This window comes from Sipha flava, unplaced genomic scaffold, assembly GCF_003268045.1.
Source record: "Sipha flava isolate LNK unplaced genomic scaffold, YSA_version1 109_pilon_pilon, whole genome shotgun sequence".
NCBI classification, from domain to species: Eukaryota; Metazoa; Arthropoda; class Insecta; order Hemiptera; family Aphididae; genus Sipha; species Sipha flava.
In genome coordinates this window covers 239,047-263,948 of record NW_020271726.1, presented here as the reverse complement: position 1 = coordinate 263,948, position 24,902 = coordinate 239,047, and positions in this window count along the sequence as shown.

Genomic DNA, 24,902 nt, shown 5'->3' with positions numbered 1-24,902 from the left:
TAAACGTAATAATGATGGACGACCGGTTATTGTGGAGAAAAATGGACCGAGAAGATTATAATTCGCCACCTTTAAACACTTCGGTTGCGGCGTATGTCCAGTCACGTCAGATTCACGCCATTCCTGATTTTCGGTTTTTTACGCACGCTGCCGAAACACGAGTTTAAGAATATCGATTCGCGGATGTTTTTCCCCTGCCGTTTCGTCCCCGTCTATTATTAAGATAGGACATTTGGCCCCCGGGAGATGTATTTATTTATTTATATAGATTTATTTATGCCTACCTATAGGACTTTTGGCCCTTGGTTAGGTTAGGTTATTACGTTCTAAATTAATTAACTCAAAAAAATAATATAGGTAAGTAAACTAACAAGTTAACAATTGTACGAACACCTATTTATTTTTATGACATATCGATAGATATTGGAACTTAATCGAAGGTCTTCTTATCGACAGATGATATTGCTCGACTTTTATTTATTTGTCGGTGGAAAAATGTTATTAACTTTTCTATTTGTATTTTAAAGACTAAATAATATTTTATACCTGTTTTGGATACTATAATAGTATATTACAACAGAGTACACTTCACAGTACTATTTTATCAGTGTAACTGTGCGTACGTCAGTGAATTATGTAGTTGTAAACTACGAAAAAAATGAAATTATAAATTTGCCAAAAAAAAAAAAGCATCACGAAGATAAAATAAAACAACATTATATTGAATTTAAATGTAGTAATAGTAATGATATTTTATATTTTTTGAAAATAATAAGTGATCTTATATAAATAATTGTGTATAAATAACTTTATATAATTCCTGGGGGCAAAATGTCCTATCTTAATAAAAGGCGGGGATGAAACGTTCGTGGACTCGTAGTTTTGACGGGGGCGAAACGTCCGCGAACCAAGAATATCACGTGCCCGATGTCCCTTACAAAACGTCGAAACTTGTCACAGTACGTGTTTTTGTTTAACTCGTGTTTTTGACCAAAACATTCGTAGCATTTGTAAAAAAAAATTCATTTAATCATGTAGTGTTTGATACTTCATAAGGTATTGAAAACAGATTTCGATCACTATATGTAACGCGCTGCCGCACACGGATTGATCATTGCGTAGAATATTATTTAGAATATCATAAAGTGGAATGACACGCTTGCGAATCTTGTTGATCGACAAGCGGATTTTATGTTGACGGATTGGACGTAATGGATAACGTAACCATTTTTTGTGTACGATAAAACTATTTTAGTAATATTAGTATTATTTTAGTATTAGCTCTATTTTGAATTCTACGTTAACGATATTTTATCGCGATTGAACTTGAAGACGCGCATTATAATCCATAATATATCGATTATATTGACCGAGAAACATAGGCGAACGATGTAGAAAAATAAATAAATATCATTTTTATCAATATCGGTTTTGGATGGTGCGAAATTATGAATGGTCGATACGGTCGGGTGGCAATACAAATTCACAAAAGTTAAGCATGTTTAAAAGTATTTATTGCACCCCCACCTACTGATTAAATCCGAATGAATCCCAGTGCGTTTGTACACGCTTTTAAGTTAGAAGAAAATAGAGCGAGATTTCATGTATTTCCTATATTTTTTTTCGATGTTTAAAAGTGGTTTTTTTTTTTTAACACATACGTCATATTATTATATTCAGAATTTTTAGTTTATGCATATTTGTATAATATACAAACATACACAGACTAAAAATTCTGATATATTGTATCATACATCATATGTAATGACTTGCGTTAGGTATCTCTCGAGGGTTAAATACATAATTTACACATGTAGAAGTAAAATTATACAGTAAGTTAGCTTAGAATCGTTGATAAGATACGGAACGTCTACTCTGTATAATGATGTACGCGAAAAACCTACACGCAATTATTGTACTCACGTTGCTGTTGACAGGGAGCACGAATAGATAACATAAATAATATCATAATTGTTTTATTATTATATTCATAAAAATAAATAATGATTTCATGTGTCACGATTTAGAGGAAAATATATTACTGCGTGTACACAAAACGTTTGTTTAGTTGAGTTTGGAAAATAAAACCGTATTTCTCGTGATTCACTAGGTCTTTTCGTATTCTTTTAAATAACAGTTTTATCATCGAATATAATAAAATGAATATTTAGTAAACATAAATCAGATTTATTACAGGTATAACGTGCAAATACAATCGTTTCTATATACCGGTCAAGTTTATTAAATATTTTGTATTTTTTCGCACGTTAAGTGTACACTTTTGAATTAAAAAGTGCGTTTATTTTATGGTTGGATTATTATTATTGTTATTTTTATTACCTTAAGCTGCACGTCTGCAGGTAACGTGATGAAAATAAAAGTCACTTTTTCCTCGTAGCAAAGTAATAATACGTGTACATTAAAAATATTAAAATACCTAAAACGTTTAAAACGACTATAAAATGATTAATTTAGGTTATTTTTTTTTTTTACTTAGCTTTTATATTATTAGAATACCCAAACCCTATGAGAACATACAATAAAAGTACATAATTTATATGATTATAATATAATTAAGCGGTTGTGTGATGTTTTTTAATACCTTGTTAAAACGGAAGACGAAAGCGAATTGATTTTATTAGAAAATAAATTACGAAAATCTCTCTGCTTTTATCTGAGATTCGTGAAATGCGCTTCACTTATGGACCAAAGGAAATACTCCGGAACGTTTAGATAAAACGGGACTTTCATCTTAATCCTCCACTCGTAGAAGTATGTTTTCTTGGCCGGAACGCAGTTCGTCTCTTGTTAGAAATGCACCCACAGTAGTATGTGATTAATAGACTTTCGTTCTGTCTTCTATATAAATCACCTGCGATTTCGGGATTAATCTGTATTTATTTATATAAATATATATATATATATATATTTAAGGTGATTCTTTTTGCAAACTTTTCATTCTGATACTATTATCTCAGACCGAACGTTTATTCAAAAAATCGTATGGCCTATCTGGTATTGATATTTTCTAAAATGCATATATTGTACCTCTACATGCTTTTTATTTTATTGTCGAAAATATGTAGTCTTATAATCGATTTATTAATATACTATCTTTACTAGGAGTGTTATTCTTTTTTTAATGAATACAAACATATGTATTATTAATATAAGTGAATAAATAAATTATAAAACACATGAATACGTATCGGAATCATACAAATACGTGAATAGTTTTAATTGGTATGAAAATGTATATTATTTACTATTTATATCATATTAGAGAGATTTTACAACAAAAAATATAATAATTTCAAGAATGATAAATTTTTAATAATATTTTATATTATTGAAGTTATTTAGCTATTGCATATTCTTTATTTATTTATTTATTTTTTTTTTTATTACTTTTTCTTGTTTATTTATTATAATTTGTTATCATATTATTACTTATTTATATATTGTCAATCAATTCATATGATAATTGTCTTTTGTTGCTCTATAATATAGAGTCTATAGGTTAGGGTTTTCTAGAATAAAAAATTAACTGTTATTATTATTATTTATTGAGCATACTTAATCTAGGTATACTTAGTGTTATTGGTTATCAAAATAATCTAATCTATATTTAAGATATGAGTAACATCATCTTTCTCCTATGAGTAAAAATAGAGAAAGAAGTAAGTTAAGGCGTAAATTTGTGAATTTACAAATGGACGGGAACACGTAAATATAATAAATCATGTCCAACATTGAATGATATTATATATTCACAGAAAATTTTAGGTAATGTGTCTTAAAATTGAACATTAATTTTACGTGAATACTCGTATGTAAAAGCATGTACATCTGAAATAAGGATCACTAATCTTTACATATTTTTATTATTTTTTCATTTCATTCTTCAATACAATAAGATAATACAACGGCCATTAGATATTTTTACGGATATTTGTAGATACCTCATAAAAATGTCTCTCCTTTAATATAAATTCATTAATTTCACTAGACTTTATATGACTGTATGTACATGCAAAATATTCATTTTTGAACAATCAATTTTCATTGTATACTCTTAATGGATTTATAATACGAGACAGAATTTTCAGACAAACCAAACAACACGTACAAACAATGTGGACTTTTGTTTACTAATAGTTGAAGATAAATATAACTTCATTATTTTATGCAATTAAATCCGTTTTAATCAGTAAACCATTTCTAAAATAAAACTTCCGTTAAAAACGTAACTGTTTATCGTGTGCCTTTGATGTACATTGTCGTTTGAAAACAGAATGATGACCGCACCACTAGACAAGAATACGCGATACGAGAAGACGACGAACTTCCCAAGAATGTCTACGTATGCACAATGCGTGCGTTCGAATCCTGATTAATTGTGTTTTACGAAACATTTGACGATAAAAATTCGTTTCGATCCAATGCGGACAATCCGAGATTTCGATCCGTTGATCGATCGCCGCGCTATGCAGTCTAGTTGAATTTGGTCTTGTTACGAGGACTGGTGAATAGTAATGCTTGTCCTATTCCGGCACATATCACGTGCGGAAGGGATTGGGGAGGATATTTTTAATCGAACTCGAAGTATTCTAAAAACTTCGCAAACGCCGTCCCCGTTCCGCGCCTAGCCACTGCACACTGCCATTTCGACAGAAAACGTAAAGCGACACGTACTGTTCGAAAACGGCTTTTGGATGAAAACCACTCGAACAGTTTAAGTCCGACGGTACCGCGATCGAGCAATTGATGTGCAAAACGAAATCGTGTCTATGCATTTGTATGAGGTTTTCTTGTCGAACCTCGAAATTTGTCCGGCGAAAGTACTAGCATGCAATATGACGATCGTTTCTTCTGACCTGTCGACAACAGTCGTTTTTTAAAAAATATCCGTAGTTAATGTTCCACCACCTTCGATCCGACACGACGAACGATAGCTCAATTCGAATTTATGTACATTGCAGTTGTAGTGCATATTTTTTTCAAAACATGTCAAAGTGCAATCGAGCACTCCAAAGAAACTTCACAAGGACAAAACTTTAAGTTGTGTTTTAAAAATCATTGAAATCCCTTCGTATGTTTGTTAATATGAATGCTCACGTTTAGTGATGGGAAAATTCCCGGGAATATATTTTTGGGAATTTCCCTAAAATATAATAAGTTTTTAAATATTGATCATAGGTTTCAATTTTAAATTAAACTTATGGTTGTAAACTATCCAAATTACAGTTTTTTACTGATGTTATTACAGTTTAGATTTTTATTCTTTTAAAAAAGTTACTAAGTAACTATAATTTATTTTTTTCATTAAAATCTGTACAATGATCATAAAATATATGATCAAATTTTTATTTTTATAAGTTAAAAATAAAAATAAACATAGTGAAATACTGAATAACTTTTACTTATACATTTAATGAACAATATATATTTATATATAACTATAGGTACTTCAGTATCTTTATTTATAAAAATAAAAGCATGCAGTACTCTTAAATCTTAATTAATACTTTTATAATAATTAAAGTCCGAATTTATATGCACTCAAAAAGCCCAAAATAGATTGCATTTATGCGTCAAAAACTTCAAAATCTGCACTTGATATGCTCTTATTTTTTTAATAATATGCAAAAACATGCTTTTACCCAAAATATATACATTTTAATATATTTTATTTTCTTCCATAAATAATAATTCAACAAAATAAGAAAAACTTAATTTTTTAATTATAGACATTAACTTTAAATATTTATTAAAGAACAGTAAATATTTAAAAATATATTCAACAAATAAAATAAATACTTTAATTAAGAATAATAAAAAATAAAAATATATTAAATCCTCTTATATCATTTCTTTGGTACATATTTATGAAAAAAAAAAAAAAATACAAAATAAAGACATTTTATAAAAAAAATAATTTTAACCAATAAAAATAGATACAATTTATGATTTTTAATTTTTATAAAAAGAGTTGACAATAATATATTTTTCCGTGCGCTTAGGTGTCATATTTATCCTTCTATCACTTAGTATACGTTTCTAAAGATTAAACGACCTTTCCACATCTACTGATGTTAGTGGTAAATACTTCATGTTGGTCACAGAGCAAGTGTTGAAGTTTTCTGGAAGTTGTATTTCATTTTTATCTGATTTAATTAGTCCAATTTATTCCATTACTTGAAAATCTTTATTTTTTTATGCAATTGTGATATTTTAGTTTTTATAATAGGACCTTTGTCACTCTGTATTTTTGATAGTTCTGAAATGATATTTTTCATAATCTTTAATGATCGTACTAAAGTCAATTTAGTATCTTCTAAATTTTTCATTGCCCGAATGAGTCCAGAAAAGTTAATTATTAAAAATGCTAAATCATTTTTTACTATAGGCAAATTGAACATTTTCTTACAACTCTCTACACTTGCTGACAAATCATTGTCTAGTTTTTCTATTACAGTTTTAATACCTTCATAGTTATTTGCATTAAATATAACTGCTTCTATCCATGTATCTCATCTTGTAATAACTGGTTCGAGTGGCAATGGCGAACCGGGTAGTGTTTCTTTATAAATTTGAATACCAGAAGGTGACTTTAAAAAAGATTTTTTACGATGTTAATTAATTTGTTTACATTAGGGAACAATTCTCTAACTTTTTCTACTACTCTGTTTAACATATGTGCTACACATGTTACGTGAACAATATTTGGGTAAAAGACCTTTAATGAATCTCCTGTTTTGACCATATATGGTGCCAGTGACGGTGCTAGAGTTTGCGAGGCCCTGGGCAAAATAAATGTTGGGTCTTATAATTTATATTAATAAAATATTTTAAGTTCAGTTAAATCAGAACCGCGGGGCCTTAATTATAATTTAAGGAGTGGGGCCCTGGGCAACTGCCCCTATTGCCCACCCCTCACGCCGTCCCTGTATGGTGCTGTATCTGATAAAAACAACCATAGGTTTTCATCGTTTCCTCCTGCAGGTCATAATATATTTAAGTTGTCATTAATGAACCGAGATACTGTAGAGTGATTGGTTTTAGGCAGTTATTTACATGCTAAAAGATAGAGTTGACTTGGTGTATCATGTTTTAAAACGCTAACTATTAAATTTGCTATGTATTGTATGTTTGTATCAGTTGTTTCGTCAACAGCAATCCAAATATCTGAGTTGCCAATAACTTCTCTGATTGCAATAATAACACTATCATAACATGGACCAAAATAATTTTTCCATAATGAACTCTCGTCAGGAATATGGTTAACTATATACTTCTCCAAAAAATTCTTGAATTCGGGAATTTGAAGTTTATTCTAAGGTATATTAGATACTACCAAAACTGCACAAAGATCCTCATTAAAAACGTTACAAGATTTCGGTTTTGCATCCAATACAAATAATTATTTTTTGTTTTCATTTCCTCTCCATTTTAGAGCACTATTATGTAAAACTAACCGCAGATCACGAAAGATATATGAGCACTAGTGCACTATTGACTGGCAATTAGGTCCAACAACGGCAACGCGACAACGCGACGCGGCGTTTTTACAAAATATAAGTCTAATAATAAAACCAGTCAGCATTGTTGCCGATGACCGTGTTGCGATAAACGAGATATAGTTTTAACAAAAACTGTCCAAAAATATAACATATGAAGAATAACATTTATTTCCCAACAATACGTAATGAACTAATAATTTCTACGATGAAATTGAAACAAAATAATTGGCTTAATAAACTTTTATACAAAATATGCTTGAATATGCAAAAATTTTCAAATATGCAGTCATCTCTAAAATATGCATTTACATGCAAAATAAACTATTTTCTATGCATTATCTGTTGCACAAATCGTCCACATTTCTTACTCCCATCGAAATGCATATATTCATTATAAATATGTAAATGCATACAAATCCGGACATTAATAATAACAATATTATGAAATTATGATTAAAAAAAAAAAAAAAAATAATTAAGTATCCAAACTATTACTTTGTATTTAAATAGGTTTTAAAAATAAACACAAATACCATAGTAACAGAAATTAAATGTATAAAACTAATAACTATGTAAATAGATAATACTAAAATGAAATAACGATAATTCTATAGTTAATTATATTATACACGATATAATCTAGTATCCACCCCGCTTATTTTACAAGGATAATTCCTCGTTCACCAATTAAATGGTTTTATATGTTTCACACTTATAAATTTATTTTTTATGGACTTCGAGAATACGAATTTGTATTTCAGTATATTCGAAAACAACTAATATCAACAAAATGTTTAAGTACCTTTCAAACAAAGTGTATCGAATTTTAGCCATGATACCTAGGCGCGTACCCTTTCGCCACGTCATTGGACTCGTATCAATATATGTAATATACTATACGTCTATGTGATCACGTCGATGTACACCCTCTTCATATCATGTGCTCGACGACAAAACATAATTCACTGCTGTGTACGTGCACCTATAACATATTATGCCTATGAACTAAACGGACATTTATCGAAATAGAACTCAAACAAGTCGACGACGACGCGACGGTGTGTCCATTAACGCTGAGCGAAAATCATTTATATTTCATCTCGCCACCTTAGACGACCTTTCGACAACTTTACGTACATTTTGTGCGTATTTTGATATGGTTCTAAACAATACTATGTTTTACTGCAGTGAAAGAATGGTTACACGATTCGCTTTTTGCACATTTTGCCAAACGGACCAAACGTATGTAACACAAATAGGTAGACACGTTCACTGATCTATTCGCTTCTTTGGTTTTCATGCGTCTCGTCGTTAAACGATACCCTAATAATAACATCACGTGTGTATGTTTTAACAGAGTACCATGTATCATATGGATATGTATGCGCGGGAAATTTTTAATTTTTTCGATTAATTAAACAATACACGCATTATAATATTTCGTGTACGATAATTTAGACGGGCAAATGTATTCTCTAATTAAACACTCGAATACTTTTCGTTTACAGCGAAAGTACGTGCCCCAGATAGCTACTCGGTGCGCATTTCAATGTTAACGAAATTATTGAAACCAAAACGAATTTAAAGAAAAAACATTTTTTAATCCTCGTTAAAAAGGTAATTGCTGTGATTGCAAAACTTCAAAACACAGCATCCAACGCGAACTCGAAAATATGCAAATGTAATACTAGCACTCGGACAACTTGGATTATATTATTATTATTTACTACTATTATTCACTGTTAACACAAATATATTTGATGAACGATTGTTTGAAAACAATTTACCGTTCATCAGATACATTGCAGTAATAATGTCTATTATCTTCGTAATTTCAGTCTTAAAACTAAAATTTAACAACATAGGGAACATATTTTTACAATAATCAAATATTAAATTTATAAATTTGTTTATACTCATGCAACGTCATTCAATTTTATAAATACCAAATGTAATTTTATTATTTATATCGCTGTTGCAAAGTAAATGTTACTTAAATTAAATATTTCTCGACAATTTTAAGATCAATATAACACTTAAAAATCAACTTCAATGCTTAATCAGCTAAGCAACATCTAGACAATTGTATAACACCTCAAGTATTATTTATACATTACTTCCTGTAATCTATTCAAACAAAAACCGTAAAAGTTTATGTTTTATTAATACATTATTTCTTTTTAATTCAAAACAAAATTCTAAGTGCGCTAAGTTCAACAATTAGATATTCAAACCAGAAGAAAATGTATGCAGTATAAACTGCAATAATATAATTTGTAGATATCTAGAAAAATATACTTTAAGTAAATAATAAATGTTATTTAAATAGAAAACAGCGTAATAATGTATTAATATTATACAATTTTTTTTTCTAACACAATGAACAATAAAATATATCAATGGCAGTTTGACTTTTTATTCTTTGAAACACATGTTACATTTTTACATCACCTATTCCACTATTTTTTATTTTTTTTTTATTATTATTTTATTTTATTATGTAAAATACATTTTTAAATTTCGATTAATAATTTTAATGAAGTTCAAGATTATAAAATATCTGGAGTCCAATAAAACATGGAAAGTGTTTATTTAAAAATGCCCATACATCTCCCATGTGACTCGGGTGATGGCTAACGGAATTATTGAAAATAAGTTGCTTAAATCACGGACTCATAATAATAATAATAATAATAGTGGTTTTTGGCTAATACCAAAAGGTATATGGAAAAAACCAGATGGTTTTTCTTTCTTTCTAAGCCCCCGGTGATTGTTCGTACCACCTACACATTAAGCATGATACTGGGATCTCTACGTAACGTAACAAATTGGAAATGGCGTGAAATGCATTGATGGCAAAATCGATTTGACCTGATAACAGAAAAACTCCGTAAGTATAATTGTTATAATGGCGTATAATGATCATCGTTTTTATTATTTTTAACGTCTATATGCCATTGTTAGCGATGCGATCCGATGTACATTAAATATAACATAAGTGAAAAGTATAAGTCAGAAGATATAATATACCTCACAACAATAATATAAACATTAAAAAATCTTCACAAGTATTACAATATTTTTTGATTACTTTTTAGATTCCACGCGTTATAGGAGAGTTTTGGAGAAAATCGGCTTTTTTTAACGTTTTTTTTTTTTCGCTAATACATTACATGAAACAGAAAAATACCTATAAATTATCATATGGTTCTTATAAATAATATAATGGAAATAGCATACAAATGGTTTCTGATGAAACTAAATTGAAAAGTACCCAAATAGTTTTCATTAAAATCGTTAAATTAAAAATTGGACTTTTATTATACACTCACCATTTTTTTTTTTTTTATTGTTCCTCATAAGTTTTGATTGTTTGAAAAATAAAAATAGTCAAAATTGCGCTCGTAATCGTCGTCGTTCGATTATTATAATAATCTCCTTTGAGAATAGTAAACTAGTAACGTGTCATCGTTCAAACTGTAGTGGCCTGATAAGTGTGCTAGAACTGAGAATTATTCACTTATAAAATGTCAAGTACAAACGTACAAATCGAAATGACTAACAATATCTACCAAGTATTGGCAATAATTTTAGAATCATTATTCTTTATAAAACTTTCGTTATAACACAACGTTTTATAATCAATTCTATTGCAATAGGTTTGGAATCAAAAAAAAAAGAAGAAAATAATTGGTGTTCTAAATTACGAATTACAAAAGTTGGTTCTGGCAAAATGCTCAGTCTGATATTTTCAAAGATAAATTCGAACATCAAAGTACTTAGAATACAAGTGATTAAATGATTAAATCACTAGTAAACACTAAATATATCTATGTATATTATTAACTTTAAAACAATTTATTTATTTGGCACACGTACGTTGTTAATTTAGGCGTTAAATATGCAGGAGAAAAATCTTAAATTTATTTAGTAAAAGTTAGTACGTTATATTAACTATATTATATATACAATATTCTGAATCTTATTCATATTTTAGGCATTTTATTTTAGTTTTAATTTATATTTTAATCGTGGTATAATGCATTTGACTAATTCGATATAAGAATACACACAATACTATTAAAATAATTTCACAATCGACCATTTTTTACTCCATAATTTTCTACTTTACCAAATTTTAACAATGTATACACTTAAATCGTATTTTTGCATGCATAATAATATTGGCTTTATTTAAATATTTTTTTATGACTTAAAATACAAATGACAAGCATGATACATATTATATAAATGGCGGTCATAAAATATTATTAAAAAGTAATAACTAGTTTAATTATCATATTAATATATATTAATATATATATTATGATATTATTACGAAAAATATAATTTATATACTATACCTTTGTATAATTACTTGTACAACTTACAAGAAATATTACAAAATTAATGAAACATAAAAAACAACATATTTCATAATATAATATACTAATTTAGTATGACATTTTAAAAAAAAAAGTTTTTATTAAATTGTTCATAATTAATTTTTGGACATTCGGATGACTTGCTATTGCTCTTACCACCTTCTCTGCAAAAAAAAAAAAAAACCCGTCTATTATTAATTATTTCTATGTGATAAACTGAGAATTCAAGTTTAAGTTCATTACGTCTTATCAAAACTGTACCTATTAGCCGTTATAAACTTTAAAACCATAATTTTTTTATTTTTTATCCTTACCTTACCTGTTCTTACAAAAATAAAAATAACCCCATTTTTTAGCATAATTTTTTGTTTTCAATTCGGCCTTCACAATATTTTCTTGCCCATCAATAGTAACAAATAGTTACATAGAATTGTATTTCAAAAATATACTTCAATTGTTTTTCCGTTCCGGTTGTTATTGTGCGTGCTATTTTATTATTACTTAGTTATTATTTTATTTTTATTGATTTTATAATCATTATTATTTTTTTTTTTCTTGGTTTTAACAAGCGATCGCTAAAACACACTCCACCAAGGTACTGTAGTATTATGACAGTGGAAGAATTCACGCGTGATAACCTCAATTTAGTTATAACTTGAAATTCAATTATATTTATTAATTGACGTATTTATGCTCGTGTTCGACGATCATACGGGATATTTCAATGCTTCTTACACTGAAGTCGAAATGCTATTACGAACGATAATCGTAAAAAATTAAAAAATAATTACAATTTCTGACCGTGTTTTTGTAGAAATATTGTTACAGTGTATCGCGTATGTGTAATTGATGTACAAACTTTTTAACACGTGATCATATCTGTCACGAGCACATTTTCAAAACGTTTTTTAATGTGATCATAAAACAGTAAGTACATAGTTATGTGTGTATTACTTTATTGAGTTATTATAATATGTACGAATATTTTTATGCACGTATTAGTCTTTTTAAAATATTGTTTTTAAGACGTTTCGCATTCTTCGTGTACTTTCAATTGAACACTTTATTCGTCAAACAAAAGAGAATATAACTGTTCGTGTTAAATTTTAAGAAAATTTATTTATTTTTATTTATTTTTTTTTCGAGGGGAGCAATATTCTTCAGGATAATTTGTGCTTAAATAATGCTTAATAAAATAGTATATACACTGTATTTCTTAATTCGTGGTTACTACAGTATATTCTTTGGAGGGTAGGGGTAGGGTAGCTTTTAAATTTATTCCGAATGTTCCAAACCATTTATTTTCAAATACAAAGTTCAAATAATTAAATATTAAACTTATTTCTAATTTTTTTAAAGTTTCAGGGCCTTTTTGGGCATTTTATATGTACCTATTAACATTTTAACACATTAATCTTGATACCATATGTATAAAAATCGATAAAACTTGATAACAGTTTAGTTTCAATCCCTACGGTTACATATGCGAAGAACGTTAGACAATAATATGTCGTTGAAAATACTTTTATACGTAGAAAACGTAGAAAAATGTCCCGATGCCTCTGCGTACGTTCGATATACTACTACATAACACTTGATCCTCATCGAGTAGGATTGATTCGTGCGATTCGTTTGCTCAAGATCATATCGAAAAACCATATGGTGCTCTCCTGAAACGTGTCCCGCGTGACGTTTCTCAGCACTGCGAAATCTCTGTTAACGTGTTTCTGTAGGTAAAAATATAATTTTCTGTATGATAAGACTGCACCGCATATCTTAATTCGTGGCTACCACAGTATGGTCTTTGGAGGATAGAGGATAGCTCGGTGCGATCATTATTCGATTCGTACAAGTCCGGTGGAGGGAGGGGGTGATTTTCACCACTTCTCGCGCTTCGGTGATGTTGAACAATCGTCTTGGCTGGTTTCCATACCTGGTTGCAATTCGATTAGTTTTCGGATGTGGAACGACCGCAGGCGATACTACGAGCTTGATCGTTTTGTTATTCCGTTCACGCCGTTTAACAATACCAATTATTTCAAGCGATATCATTCTTCGCACGCTAATAAATCTATCGTTACGATTATATGGTTATGTAATGAATACCATTTTCAATTATTTTTTAATTATCTTCACGCATCGAAAAAACACGTTTTTTTTTAGATCAGCAAAATTAAGACTTATTCTCCAACTAGATTGATCATCCGATCTAAACTGAACCATCAAATATATTTTGTTAAGTAATTTGTTTCATAAAAGTCATAAAAGTAATTATTGTTGACAAAACAAAGAATCTTGGGAACTTTTAAAACATTTTTCACCAATCACGAAAAATTAAATAAAACAAGGATGAATAGGATTCATACAGTACCTGGATTATTAGACGTCGAATACAGGTTTTTAAATCAAACTACCTAACACTATTAGTCTTACTATTATCTATTAAAAAATGTTTAAGAAAAAAAAAACCTTAAATTTACCTGTCCACATATTTTTTTATTATAAATATATTAATTATTATACAGTATTAAATACAAACATGATATTATTGTTACAGAAATGTATAAATATTATAGTTAGCAGACGTGGATCTGGGGGATTGTGGGGGTCATGACCCTTTCCCAGAAAAACATCAATATTAAGTCCTTCTTGATTATTTAAAATTTAAAATATGTATAAATTGCGTTTTTAATTTTTTTTCAATTAGATTTTTTCTTGCAATAAAAATGTTATACAACATATTATATTTGTATACATTTAAACTACATCACCACTTTTTCATAAAATCATAATTTCCATCCAACTTCTAAGAATATTAATAGTGGTTATAAACTTACTGATAGACTATAATATTTTTGGCAAATAAATATAAATATAATAGTAAATCTGCGGAAATTTTTAAGTGTTTAACCTTCAATGGAAAGATAACTTATCTTAGATAAGATTACTGTTAATCCGTTGGCTAATACCGAATTGGTTCCTGAGCTCCAACCCCATGTGCCGGTTCTCGTCTGAAAAAGGTATTTTATTAGGTATAGCAGAATTGGTTTCCGTTTAATTACGCACATTTTTCTTCTCAATTTTACTGGCTTAGGACTGTCAACTTTATAGCAGGCTTGACTAATGTGCGTTAATGTACGTTAAAAAAAAAAAAAAAAAATGATAAAATATATACAATTTTAAATCGTTGGTTTGGAAGTCAACTAGTCATCACTTAGGTGTACGGAATACAACTAATAAAATATAATAAATACATTTTAAAACCATTGATTTGCAAATTTGAAGCTAACTTTCTTTAAATATTCAATTCTCGTAATCTTCTCATTAATGTACTCAGTCATACAATTTTCCAATTATTTGTTATTTCTTTCCTGTTTGCAAGTAATTTGCTAGTCTCTAATAATCTACATTATATCTATTATATTTCTATTCTATCTTATCGATGTAATAATTGTGTCTATTAGTCATATAATATAGCTTTTAAAATGTTGTTTTTTGCTCTTTATGCACTGGCCCACCTAATCTGTACACAAACAGGAACCAATTCGGCTAAACTTAATCAAATATCTTTTTCAAACGGGAACCAATTCGGTTACTCCTAATCCGTTACCCGTATGTTTATAAAATATTATACCATATACTTGCTATGGCATCGCTAATCGCTAATTTAGGTTCTAATAACTTGTTAAAAAATACTATACATGCGATCATTATCTACCCTCAGGTGTCTCTTACCCATAAATGTTGATAATATTATTTCTAAATTTGAAAAAATAAAACAAAGAAGATTAAACTTTGTTATTTTATTTTAAAAATTAAAAATTTCATATATTCATGACATTCTAATTTTAATTAATAATTTACTTTTGTTTTTTTGTAATAGAGTATTATCTTTTTGTACTTTCGAAAAAATGACACTCCCCCCAATTTTAGTTTTAGATCTGCGCCAGATAGTTTGTGTTTTCGCTTTATAAATAATTTGTAGATTTTGTCAGTTTAGTAAATTTTTCGTTTGTGGTTTTCTGTCGAATATTTTGTTCTTGAATGCTTTTCGCCGAAAACATTTGAACCGGTGTATTTGTATTTAAACAACATTTTGACGGCATTGTCGAGATTCAGAACTGTATCTGAACTCTAGAAGACTGTTATCCTTGGTGCCAATAACAAGCTAACGTGAACAACATATGTAGCCGACACCTGTTGTTGACTCTGCCTTGAGACCCATACGGAACCGCACACGTCGAAAATCAAACGAATTCGTATAATTAATTAAATTTATAATCGTAAATACGATTTAAAACCCAGCGTCATGCGTGCAAACACAATGAGTCAAATATGTATGATATAACGCGATCCGTATTCATTTATATTGGTCGCGTCGAAGTACAATTTATAGAAACTTTCTAACGCGTATAATGTTCACTAACGCATAACCGCTACGCGTGTCGCAACAATATAACGTCTGGTTTTTTACATCATCCGAATTCGTTAATTAATCGACACCATGTTCAGTCATCATGTTATTATTTGTATTCGTCCGATTAACCGACTCGATTATTATTAAAAAATTTTATTGTTGCTGTAGTCAATCGTTGTAATGCAGAAGGAAATGCGATCGCAATACACGCTAAAGTTAATAATGCAATCAATAATGTACACCGTGCACGTACCTGAATACGTTTGGTATCGCATTTGAACGCGTGATTAATAATAACGTTTAGATGTACGACGAAAGGAACTGATACCTAATCAGAAAAAATTACACATGAAAATACATAAGTAGTATGTTTGTGCGTTTATTAATGCATTTTTAACTTTTCTCGCACATCTAATGACTCTTAACAAGCGATTGTTCGTGTACTACTTGATTCGTAGATAACGAATTATACTTGAACGTTTCGGTATGCATATTAACACACTACACGTGTGAACCGGTCGATGGCTTACAGTGCAAGACTAGGATTGCAGTCCGACATTGCAGTGCTTGTATCACTCAAACACTGCAATATTAATAGTAATAAGTAGTGTTATTTACTTTTAATTGTGTCTGGAAAAGTCTACATTGCCCGCGCTCGGAACGACCGATTCGTTAACACTTTCTCGCGCGGCAGGCAAGTGTAGTACTACTACTACACGTAATTAAATTTTATTACACGCGTCGTTTGACTTTCTTGAAATCGTGCGCCGGAGAAAACTATCTAGGTAATATGTATAATGTAACTATTCAATAACCAGTTATCGGAATAATTTTTCTGCTTTTGGCGTTAATTTTTTTCCCGCGGCCGATTTTTCGCTTTGTTATAACACTATGGCTCGGCCGCGTGATTTTTAATTTTCAATATTATTTATTTGTTTTTTCTGCGCTGGCCGGTGACTAGCACATGGGCACGTCGACCGCTCCGTCAAGAAAGCCGTTTGGAATGTTGTCTACCACATCTTCCAGTGACTTTGGGAATTGTCCGAAACCTGCAGTGTCAGTTTAGAAACGTAGAATAATATTGAAACAGTACGGAATCGGTTTTATAAAATAAATGAACGAAATTCCACACCACTTTATATTGTTATGTTGAGATTTTAAAGAATTCTTCAAAGTGCGCGGTGCATAACGAACGATGCAGTTTTATGGCACGCTAACGTATGCATTCAACGAGCATAGCGTTTAGAAAAAAATAAATAAATCGGCAAAATATTTAATGTTACGTACGAATTTCAGTACATTATTAATCAATGTCCGGCCAAGCAAAATCGTACTGCGTTTTCTAGGACATTATAAAAGGTTGTATACAGTCGTATACCGATTAGAAATCGTATTAAAAATCAGGTGATAACATTGATTACATGTACTACGCTTAGTCAATAGTAAGATATATGATTTTCGACGAGAACCATATACAATTTGTCTTTGTCTATTCGTATCTTGTATACAGCATATTGATAGCTTTTGTATCTACCTACTACTTTAGTTGTGAGTATCATACTTAATATTGTTTTCAAGTAGAATTTCAAGTAAGATTCAAGTAGATTTTCAATTGAATACGATATTTGCGAATATGTATATATTAATACTATTAATATACTATATATATTATTATTAATTTTATATTTATATATATTATATTATTATTTTTATATTATATATTATATATATATATATATTATTAATTATATTATTATTAATTATTATATTAATATATTTGCTTTACGATGCTATTCTGTGTTGTATTATTCAAATACCAATTTGATGGGAAAAAATTAACTTGAACCACGTTTATTTGATAACATTTAAATATTTTTTTCAAATAAAGATAAATTGATTATAATGGCATAAACTAACATTAATGGATTTCAAAATTTATTTAATTTAATAATTTTATTGTTATTACTGTTAAGCCAATCATGTAGTAAAAAAATAATGGAAACCTAATGAAAACTAACGATACCTAGTCATATTTTGGCTCTTTAGTATTATTATGATGAAAATAATCACTTTAAATCTGTTGACCTCCAAACAATTCAATATTTTTATAGTATGCAAAATCTAATTTAAGCACAGTTTCTCTTGTTCGATGAATAATAGGAGATAAATAATTCCAACATCCAAAAGATAAGCTATAAAGAAGTAGACGAAGAAGTGAATCTTTTTGAACCTTATAATTATTTTTGAATTTCTACTATTAGTTTATGAATCACAGAAAGACCTCTACTCCTTCGGTTATAATATATGATAATAATAATGATTTCAGTTGATCAATATAAATTTATTCTATTAACTATTGACTATGATTTTAATAATACAATTAAAATACCTTTGACTTATTAATTGCTGCGTATTTTCCTAATTATTTCCTTTTACATCATAAAAAAAAATTATATGTACAAGATTATATTTTCAAATTTTAATACCATTAATTTATCAATCGAAATTTCAAAAAATATTTTATATATCATTATCAAATTCATATTACGTTTTTGGTCTACAAACTTTAAGATATAATTTACAATCGAAAATACGAAAACTTAAAATTATTTGTTTTTGTTAAAACATAAATATCCAATGTAAATAGCGGTAGTTATACTACAATGACTACAACTATAATTTCATAGCTTAAGAGTATGTAATTAAAAGTTAAATTTTATTATATGAAGACCTTTTCTTATATGATACATAACTGAAAGTTTATAAAAATAAATAATTAATTGGTGGCAGTCTATGATAGAAATAATATAAAAATTTCCTATTATTTCAAACATATTATCGACAATATTTAAATAAATGTAAAAAAAATAATATAAATATATGTATATGTAAATGTGATGATATATTATTTTTAACTGAAAAATTGGCATAGTTGACCTCTTTTGTCCCTTATGCGTTAAACTATTGTTAATCTGTACTGTATTAGTTTTCGAATGTAAATCATATTTCACGGAAAAAAGTGATTTTAAGAAAAACTTTCATGCTTGACCTATTTTCGGTCGAATTCGTTAAACTCAATTTTCTATTTATAGCCATTTCCAAACCGTATTTTAATTAAAATTGTGCATAAACTTCTTTGTAAACTTCTATAAAATGTATTTAGATATCGAATGCTTGTATAAGTAGTATGGTATCGTGTTCTAGTACTTATAATATAGTTAATATTTTTTGATGTAATGATTAAAAATGTATTATTTAGATGAAGTTGGAAAAGTACGACGGTTAAAGGAAATCAAATACACTTTTTTTTTTTTTCTAGAAACAATGCGGTAGAATAATTGTATTGTTAATGCCACTCTTTGACTGCTGTTACATATTATATAATTTTTTATTGTTTTTTTATCACCGACCATCTATAATAGCACACAAGTGTTTCCTTAAGTTTTATTTGACGTAATATAATAGAACAATTTTTTAGTCGATTATAGTAAATCTGTCGATATTTCTGTAGACTGATGTAACAATAATGAATAATTTTTGTTTCTATTACCTACACGTATTTTATTAGAAAAATATAAAAATAAAACAATTCGGTAACATAATACAGTACAACCTTCGTGTTTACGGAGCTTACAGGTACATCGAACAGGGGTGAAATGAGATCAAGGTATCGTTTAAAAAATTGTCGAGTCGTACGCACATAACGTAACACGTGATAGCGTTTTTAAAATATCACTGCGCCTCCAGGTCTCGCGTACGCACGTAGATCAATGTTGCGAATTAGCAAATTTCCAGTAAGTTTCTGGGCCAGATTTCGGGAGGGCGGGTAGGTTTGGCGGTACTCGTTCGTACGAGTCGTTTCGGGTTCGCGCGTTTACGTTGGACGAGATGTACAAAGTGCCCGATGTCGCTGCACACGACTCGAATGTAAATAAATATAATTACGACGGTAACATCATAATTGCATTACACGTGCACGCGCATCACACGAAAAACGTTGGTATTCGATCATTGTTACGTCCTCACGGCGTTTTCTCTGTTATTGTATTATCACATTTGAAGGCACTCGCATGTCGATGACACAATAGGTATTATTTGTTACGCATTTACGTTTCGTGAAGAATAATATTCGCCGGACACAATATGTGACGGGTTCCGATTGAGCGACCCGCTCGTCGTACCAGTATCATTATTATTATGAACTACGCGTGTATCGTTAAGTATATATTATATCGTTCGTCGAGCGGATATTATGATGTGTTTCGGTACCGTACGGCTCTAGAGCGTTTAGTCGGGATGTGTGTCATAACCGTGCGCGTCGACCGAGACCCAGTGTACCAGTTTACTTGTAAAGAACATCATGGTTAGAATATTTATTTAGAAAAAAACGAAAATCATCCAACAAAAACTTAAAACATTTGAATACTCGGACCCCAAATAAATGGCCTTATATCCGGATATTCAATTGGAATCGGATGATATGAAGTTAATACATATTATACAAGTAGAATAATTGAATATTCAAATTCAGAATCAGCTTATGCTCATAAGAGTTGAATAAGAACGGCAGATAGCAGAAATTATTTTCTGTCAACTGCATAAAAGTGAAACCTAAAAAACTTTTTGAGTTTTACGGTTCTGTATAGACCTATGTTTCAACGTTGGAACTCATAAATAAGATTAGCTGACCCGACAATGTTTTTCTGTTTTTATATTTCATTATATATTAATTATCATCTCTAGAAAATATAATTCATTGTAGAAAATATGGAAAAATAAAAGATTTCATTTTTGCATTAGCATTGATTATCGAACTGTCGTATGATTTTTGGTTAAAAAATTAAAGCTGACGAAATTTGACGTATACCGACAAAATAATTAATTATAATTGTAATAATTAGGGCCGTCAAAGAATTTCTAAGGTTTTAAAGTTAAAACTTTCTCTGGAAAACACGGACTATTATACGAAAAATCGCGTGAAAATCGATTTAGATGGTGTCGGGTGTCGAGTCTATTGATCTCAGATATACCAACATCCATCTGTATGTAAATAAATAGATGTGCTATAAAACGTTTTTAAGGAAGTAAAAAATAAGAATAAAATAATAATCGAAAACTTAACAATGACCACTACACTGTATTAGTGTTATTCCAGTACACGTCCTCGAATCGTATCCGATACCACACGTAGCAATGCAGTACGAGTGGTGTATAACGTTCAGTAAACGATACCGAATATTTAGATGCTCACTGCTACTCGACTGAAAATCGAAATCTATACCCACGGACGTTCCTACAACGCGCACGATAATATTATTATAATAACAGTAATCCATTACGATTTCACCGGTCCGAATAAATTAACACGTAAATCACAAATACACGACGTGTTATAAACGTGCATGTGTATACTACACAGTTGTGTGCATCGTTTTCGTTCGTTCAGATAAAACAAACACGAAACGAAATGTTACACGTCACTATCCGGCGTGATAATAATAATTACGTATAGACATTGCACATAGGTAGTCGAGATTTCGGCCGGCGGTGGTGTCCACGCGGAGTCGTTTCCACAAACGCCTTCTGGTATACACGTATATATATATTACATAAATATACAACATCTGAGGTGCATAAGCTAGTATTATCTACAATAGTATGTGCCGGGCGTGCATGTGCCGCTGTCGACTACAACGCAGGATACACAGCCTTGTAAAGTATTCGAATAAAAATATTCAAATATTTATCATGTACTCAAACGCGTATTTTAAATAGTTTCGAAAAAAAAATACTTGGACGTAGTATTTTCGATAATTTCTAAGAGTATATATGTATTTTAAATCAAATATTATTTCAATTCTATAACATTAAAATAATAGATTAATTTACCAATTATATTTTTGTTTATTTTGTATTAATAAGATATATAAACAATTTATCCGGACTGTATAAATATGATTAATTCTCATGCGTTATATTATAAACATTTGCCATACAGACCAATTCCAAACAATTCCATTCCAAATACCAGAATCTGAGAACCCTATTTATATACAACATTATTAACCATCATAAGCGTCCGCAGACATTACTGGCAGGGAAATCATACATAAAATATTAACATTTAATTGTAACAACATATTTGAATGGAGTAACTTCGTTTAATTTAATAATTATATTTTTCCAATATATTTATATTTACCAATTGCGGACGTGAAAAAGTGGTCGAACATAATATGGTTATTTATTATTGTGATAATATTGAATATCTTGGTGGTAAGGAGAAAGTTCGCTTAGTAGTTAAGTGCCTACCCTGACTACTCTGTGCGCACGCATATGCACCCATATCAATCAACAATTCCATAACAAAATTGGAAATTGATTTTATTTTCCAGTTACATTATAATTCTAATTTATGGCCTATGGAAATTCCGAACTATTTTATTCGTTGCAACCATGTAAGATATGAATATATTTTTGAAATTTTTTTAAATTTTTTTTATGATTATAAGTCAAGCAACGTTATGAATTTTTTTTTATTATTTAAAAGCATCTATGAATACTTTTTTGAAGTATATATATATTCATACTTGTATACTTTTTTTATCAATTATTCAAATACATACTTTAAATACTTTTGAAATTAGTTATCTGTATCCGTATTTGAATACTTTTATAAAGTATTTTTTGCAATACCGGTGGGGAAATACCGATTGTCCTTATTTGTCTTTGTCTCATCGACCATATCATCTGTGAACTATTTCGATATGCCGATTTTCGTAAAACGATTTACTCACAATCTAATAGAGTTGGTATTAAAATTACTCACCAAGTAATGTATACTTTGTTACGATTTTGTAATTCGAAACACTCATGGATACGTATATTAGATAAATATATCCGTCAACGACCTCTTTCACGGACTAGATCGTGTGTGTTAATTCTTATTTTCCATAATAGCAAATTGTACACTGCTTCTTTGTTGTAAAAACATCATAACGAGCAGTGTTAATTTTTTCGTTGCTGATCATTCACGGTCGAAAGCAAAAAAAAAAAAAAAAATGCTGACCCGAAAGGCAGTTAGCCAAAAATATAAACTAGTAACAATTTGAATTAAAATTTCAAAAATCGGGCAAACCCATCATCGTCGTTTTCGTCGGCACTAGAACGCGACAGAACGAACCGTCATGAGAACACAACCGGACGGCTGTTTGACGTCTCGTCTACACGCATAAGTTGGCTTCGTAAACGATAATAGTTTTAATACTGAAACCTATTCGCCGACTCGTAGACATTAAAAACGGGACCGGTTTCAATTGGGTCGTGCTCGAAGTTCAAGGATGCACGTCGACGAAACCGATAATCCGACTCCGTAATACGTACCGTCCGTGCACCGATGAACAACCATCGAATACGAGACCGTTGACTTCGTCGATTTGAGAAGTATACCAAAACGTAAATAGAATACAGTGTGCGCGTCTTGTGTGATTTTGTAAACAGCACGACGTCTAGACCACGCACACATCACACTCGCTCCACTCACGTCATGGTATAGATGGCAATTTACACAGTACACCAGGGTGGTCTAATACGTGTCCCTTGAAGCCTATTTTTTTTTTGGCCCTCCTCCGTAAAAGACTTATATTAAAAAAAAAAAAAAAAAAAGTCACAACAATATTATCGTTATACGGTTGTATAGTTTTTATGTTTTTCACTATGAAACGTAAGTACACGTGCAGTGAGTAACGTCCAAAACTATGATTGAATTCAGCTCACTATGAACCTACGTATATAGGTATTGGGTTTTTGTGATAGCCAGAGAGAATCCGATTTATTTTGATGGAAGGTCGTGGAAGTCATTATTAGGCGGCGATTATTGACCAGTTTTTAGTGAATAATAATATCATTTTTTTTTTTGCCCTTAGTGTTTTTATGACAGTGAAAATTCAACCTGCCGTAAACGATGTCTTGAAATCAAAGTTCACAAATCGGCTGCAAAATCGAAGCACTTCGATGGATTCGAAAACGCAGAATTTTCGGAACTTGTGTAAACGCTCACGGAGATCTTATGACGACGTGTACACATTGGTCCGCATAAGCTTAATATTATTATTTTGGCGCGTCTTGGCGGATTGTAGCAGTACGTGTTGCGATCGATTTGGTGGGTGATCAACGGTTTTCCAACTAAACTTTGTTCACTGATGTATAATCCCTAATCCAAGGCTGGGCATTAACGGGTTAAAAAGTTTAAGTGAACCTAAATAGCTAAGTTACACAACGAGACACTTTTTTTTTTTTAAGTGACTTCTTTATATTTTAGTTTCGTTAAATTCTTTTTTTTTTAATATTAAACTCAAATATTTAAAATAAAAATGTTTGTAGAAAAAATACGACGGCGATTTTGAACTTTCCCGATGGTAAACTCTCTCGGATCTACTCTAGTACTATACTAGATTACTACTAGTACTCTAGGAAACATGTTAGCTCTACCAGGTATAATTAGACGGTTTTTAAAAGAAAGGGTTTTTTGTCAATTTTTATTGTAGCCAATTCATAGTGTAGCAATAATATTTAAAA